The following is a 5723-nucleotide window of genomic DNA, read 5'->3' on the forward strand; positions in this document are numbered from 1 at the left end:
AACACACTATGCAAGAGCTGTTTGCAGAATGAATCGATTGTGCATAGAAACAAAATATCTGAATTTCACTATGCCAGTGCACTGTGCACTAGTGCTTGCTGGTCGCAAGCGAAATTAGAAGGATGTGGAAATGGTTGCCTATTCCGCTTCCACCTAGGAATCAGTGAATGGTTGTCTCTGTACAGGGAGAATTATAACGTGCCAAATAGAGTTGGCACTGAAGGTGTTGCTCTACTGGGGGTCTTAGAGGGGCCATTTGCCATTTTATTCACGTGCGTATCAATGTCACAACCCCCCGTAGGAGGACACGGAAAAGGAAGGACGAAAAAGCATAAACATTCTTCTCTGCTTTGCATCACTTTTACATTTCGTCAATTGGTGTGGAAGGGTCCTTAGTGATTCTACCCTGTATAACCGAGGATAAATTCCAGTCACGCCCCATTCCAGAGATGTGAGATCACATTCAATAGAGATGTAGCCCTCCGGTGTCATTGGCGAAGGGTTGAATTATCCAAGGTGTGTTACTAATGTCGAAGATTGTCAAAAACGTTGCGCTGTTGCGCATTACACGGTGAACTGCCGTGTCCGACCGCGAAATGTGTGAAAATGAGTGCCCCAGCGGAGCGACTGGTTTCGGTCACGACTTTTATGACGCCTCCTAAGGCTTTTCCATGTCGATTCTGATCATCGATGTGTCCGGAACGTTTCCCTACGTCACACATGTAAAAACCGAAAGATTTCAACACTGGACGTCGCCGTACTAACATCCATGGCAGAGACGTCAAGAGAAGGGATGAGATGTGGGTAGGGGGAGGTGTGACGGCCTCCCTATGAAGGGACACGGGACGCTGGCACTGGATAGAACTGTAGTGAATTTTTTTGCAAGTGTCGAGACATTCCTGTTTGGAGAGGCACCGGCTTTCATTTAATTATTAATATTTCATGTTGTGCAAGAAAAAGGCTTCTAGAAAACAAAGTCGCCAACGGCCTTGCCGCAGTGATAACACCGGTTCCCGTCAGGACACCGAAGTTAACCGCTGTCGGGCTGGACTAGCACCTGGATGAGTGACCATCCGGTCTGCCGAGCGCTGTTGGCAAGTGGGGTGCACTCAGTCATTGTGAGGCAAACTGAGATGCTACACTATGTGATCAAAAGCATCCGCAAACCCCAAAAACATAGTTTTTCATATTAGGTGCGTTGTGCTGCTTACTGCCAGTGACCTCAGTAGTAATTAGACATCGTGAGAGAGCAGAATGGGGCGCTCCGCGGAACTCACGGACTTCGAACGTGGTCAATGATTGTGTGTCACTTATGTCATACGCCTGTACGCCAGATTTCCACACTCCTTAACATCTCTAGTTCCACCGTTTCCGATGTGACAGTGAAGTGGAAACGTGAAGGGACACATATAGCACAAAAGCGTACAGGTCGACCTCTTCTGTTGACTAACAGAGACCACCGACAGTTGAAGAGTGTCGTAATGTGTAGTAGGCAGACATCTGTCCAGACCATCACACATGAATTCCAAACTCCATCAGGATCCACTGCAAGTACTATGACAGGTCGGCGGGAGGTGAAAAAACTTGGATTTCATGGTGGAGCGGCTGCTGATAAGCCACACATCACGCTGGTAAATGCCAAAAGATGCCTCGCTTAGTGTAAGGTGCGTAAACAATGGACGATTGAACAGTGGAAAAACGTGGTGTGGAGTGACGAGTCACGGTACAAAATGTGCGATCCGTTAGCAGAGTGTGGGTATGGCGAATGCCCGGTGAACGTCATCTGCCAGCGTGTGTAGTGCAAACAGTAAAATTCGGAGGCGGTGGTGTTATTGTGTGGTCGTGTTTTCATGGAAGGGGCTTGCACCTCTTGCCGTTTTGCGTGGCACTATCACAGCACAGGCCTACATAGGTATTTTAAGCACCTTCTTGCTTCCCACAGTTGAAGAGCAATTCGGGGATGGCCATTGCATCTTTCAACACGATCGAGCACCTTTGTATAATGCACGGCCTGTGGTGGGGTGGTTATACGACAATAACATCCCTGTAATGGACTGGCCTCCACAGAGTCCTGACCTGAATCCTATAGGGCAGCTTTGGAATGTTGTGGAACGCCGACTTCGTGCCAGGCGTCACCTACCGACACCGATACCTCTCCTCAGTGCAGCACTCCGTGAAGAATTGAAGAATGGGCTGTCATTCCCCAAGAAACCTTCCAGCACTTGACTGAACGTATGCCTGCGAGAGTGGAAGCTGTCATCAAGGCTAAGGGTGGGCCAACACCATATTGAATTCCAGCATTACCGATGGAGGGCGCCACGAACTTGTAAAACATTTTCAGCCAGATGTTCAGATACTTTTACTCACTTAGTGTACTTGATTGAGAAGTAGCGGTTCCAGTCTCGTAAACTGACATACGGCCGGGAGAGCGGTGTGATGATCACATGCCCCTCCACATCCGCATCCAGTGACGCCTATGGTTGAGGATGACACGGCGGCCGGTCGGTACCGTTGGGCCTTCATGGCATTTTCGGGAGGAGCTTAGTAGTTTTTTATTGAACAAAGTCGCGAGTAATATTCCATCACATAGTCCCTGTCAGCGATCGCTTACAGCATTTGCTACTTGGCAAACATTTAACGATCACTAATGACAATAAGCCGCTTGACAATGTGGCCACCACTTCCCTGCCACACTACGCTTTCTTCAAACTAGGAAAGTACGCGCATGCGCGTACCGCGTCTGTCGCTTGGAGTCGTCAACAGTGTAAATCTTCTTCCGTGCCTTGACATGAGCGAACCGCCATCATTCGTGGATCGGACTACAGTGACAGTAAGTAACCGAATTTAAAATAAAGTGACACATGTTCCGCCAATCCACGAATAAGTAGATGATTCGCGAGATCCCATGGAAGTGATTCGCCGAATGTCTCTCCTCCATCGACTGCATGCGGTCCTAAAAAGAAAAAATATTCAGATTTAATCAAAATACATTATTCTTTCGCATGTTTCTTTGATCCAGTCTGCAAAGTTTGTTCTAAACGCAAAAGGAGGATCGTAAATATCAAGTTAATTATCTGAAATTAGGCTTTACCATCATTCTTTTGAATATTGAGGGTGGACCACAAGGTTTTCTTTGTTTGGAGACTTAAGCCAACGATAGCCTGAAATGTATAAAACTAGAGATATCTGCAGACAAAACGTCCAGACCATATAAGTGTAAACCCTTGAAGTTTTAAGCGTCACGAGCGACAATTAAAAGAAAATGTCGGATACCTCAGAAAATAGGGATCAATTCGTAAGAATGCCTAAACGTCCCTAAAGGTATTAACTGCAAAATCCAAATCACCACACATTATTCGAAGGAAATTACTTCTTCCCCTGGCCGTCAAAATGTGCGAAATCATGTGTGGAGAAAGGTTTGGCGAGAGCCTGAAGTCGACATTACTGTCAGCTGATGCGATAGCTACTGGCATAAAAAATCAGTTACTACTACATCTTCATGATAGCCCAAAATTGGCCCTAAAACTTGATGACAGTAGTGATATCGGAAACATTTGTCAGCTTGTTACTTTTTTTTGCTAGGCAACGGCCTTGCCGCAGTGGATACACCGTTTCCCGTCAGATCACCGAAGTTAAGCGCTGTCGGGCGTGGCCGCGCACTTGGATGGGTGACCATCCGGGTCGCCATGTGCTGTTGCCATTTACGGGGTGCACTCAACCTCTTGATGCCAATTGAGGAGCTATTCGACTGAATAGTAGCGGCCCCGGTCAAAGAAAACCATCGTAACGACCGGGAGAGCGGTGTGCTGACCACACGCCCCTCCTATCTGCATCCTCAGCGAGGGTGACACGGCGGTCGGATGGTCCCGATGGGCCACTTGTGGCCTGAAGACGGAGTGCTTTACTTTTGTTTGTTACTGGTATGAAAATGAAATGCTCATAGATTTTGTTTTGTAAAGCTCTGGAAAGGTGGGCTACAGGTGCAGATATTTTCTTTCTTGTGAATTCTTTTTTTGTTGGCCAGTTGTGATGGTACATGTTCCGGTGGGGCGACAGCTTTTACTGGAAATGAAAAGGAATTCATGGTAGGAGTTTGTGCCGTTTCTTCGTATATGTAAAATTCGTACATTGGATGATACACATGGAGGTAGTACAACAAGTCAATAAAGTGCTGAACTGTGCAGTTAGTGTTCTAAGTTTTTTGAAAGCATAAACTTTAAACAGTAGGCTATTTTTCATTCTTTGCGAGGAGGTATGCTCTACTCATGATTCACTTCTATTGCACAAGGAAATACCTTGGTTGTCTTCTGATAAAGTTGCTCGACGGGTGGGTAACTGAAGGGCGAACTTCGTCTTTTCCTATCGAGTCCTACATTTTCTGGATGAAAAATGGCTTCCGGTGTTGTGCTACCTGGCTGACGTCCATGAGAAACTTCAGTACCACTTCAGCACCGAAATAGTAATATCATCTTCCTAAGCGCCAAAGAGTGTGCGTTTAAGAGAGAACTTGGACTTTCGAAATCACAGGTGGAGAAGGGTAACTGCGAGATGTTTTCTTGTCTGTGTGGTGTGATAAAGGCATGTAAGTTGAATGCATTGAAAAACAACTGCTATCACTTAGTAGCGGAAAAGCATCCGGACCAGACGAGATACCCTTAAGATTCTACAGTGATTATGCTAAAGAACTTGCCCCCTTTCTATCAGCAATTTATCGTAGATCGCTGGAAGAACGTAAAGTACCTAGCGACTGGAAGAAAGCGCAGGTCGTTCCCATTTTCAAGAAGGGTCATAAATCAGATGCGAATAATTATAGGCCTATTTCGCTTACGTCAATCTGTTGTAGAATAATGGAACATGTTTTGTGTTCTCGTATTATGACGTTCTTAGATAATACAAATCTCCTTCATCATAACCAACATGGATTCCGCAAACAGAGATCATGTGAAACTCAGCTCGCCCTATTTGCCCAAGAAATTCACAGTGCCGTAGACACTGGCGAGCAGATTGATGCCGTATTCCTGGACTTCAGGAAGGCATTTGATACGGTTCCGCACTTACGTTTAGTGAAAAAAATACGAGCTTACGGAATATCGGACCAGGTTTGTGATTGGATTCAGGATTTCCTAGAAGAAAGAACACAACATGTCATTCTTAACGGTTCAAAATCTGCAGATGTAGAGGTAATTTCGGGAGTACCGCAAGGAAGCGTGGTAGGACCTTTATTGTTTACAATATACATAAATGACTTAGTTGACAACATCGGTAGCTCCGTGAGGCTATTTGCAGATGACACGGTTGTCTACAAGAAAGTAGCAACATCAGAAGACTCGTACGTACTCCAGGAAGACCTGCAGAGGATTAATGCATGGTGCGACAGCTGGCAGCTTTCCCTAAACGTAGATAAATGTAATATAATGCGCATACATAGGGGCAGAAATCCATTCCAGTACGATTATGCCATAGGTGGTAAATCATTGGAAGCGGTAACGACCGTAAAATACTTAGGAGTTACTATCCGGAGCGATCTGAAGTGGAATGATCACATAAAACAAATAGTGGGAAAAGCAGGCGCCAGGTTGAGATTCATAGGAAGAATTCTAAGAAAATGTGACTCATCGACGAAAGAAGTAGCTTACAAAACGCTTGTTCGTCCGATTCTTGAGTATTGCTCATCAGTATGGGACCCTTACCAGGTTGGATTAATAGAAGAGATAGACATGATC

The 5723-nt window shown here is 45.6% G+C and overlaps 2 pseudogenes; both read left to right on the forward strand.

The window, feature by feature from the left end:
* Positions 1 to 979: 979 nt before the first annotated feature.
* LOC126099660 (5S ribosomal RNA) lies at positions 980 to 1097 on the forward strand (annotated as a pseudogene).
* A 2484-nt stretch (positions 1098 to 3581) lies between these two features.
* LOC126095566 (5S ribosomal RNA) lies at positions 3582 to 3700 on the forward strand (annotated as a pseudogene).
* The last annotated feature ends 2023 nt before the right edge of the window (positions 3701 to 5723 follow it).

This window comes from Schistocerca cancellata, chromosome 1 (genome assembly GCF_023864275.1).
Source record: "Schistocerca cancellata isolate TAMUIC-IGC-003103 chromosome 1, iqSchCanc2.1, whole genome shotgun sequence".
Taxonomy (NCBI): Eukaryota; Metazoa; Arthropoda; class Insecta; order Orthoptera; family Acrididae; genus Schistocerca; species Schistocerca cancellata.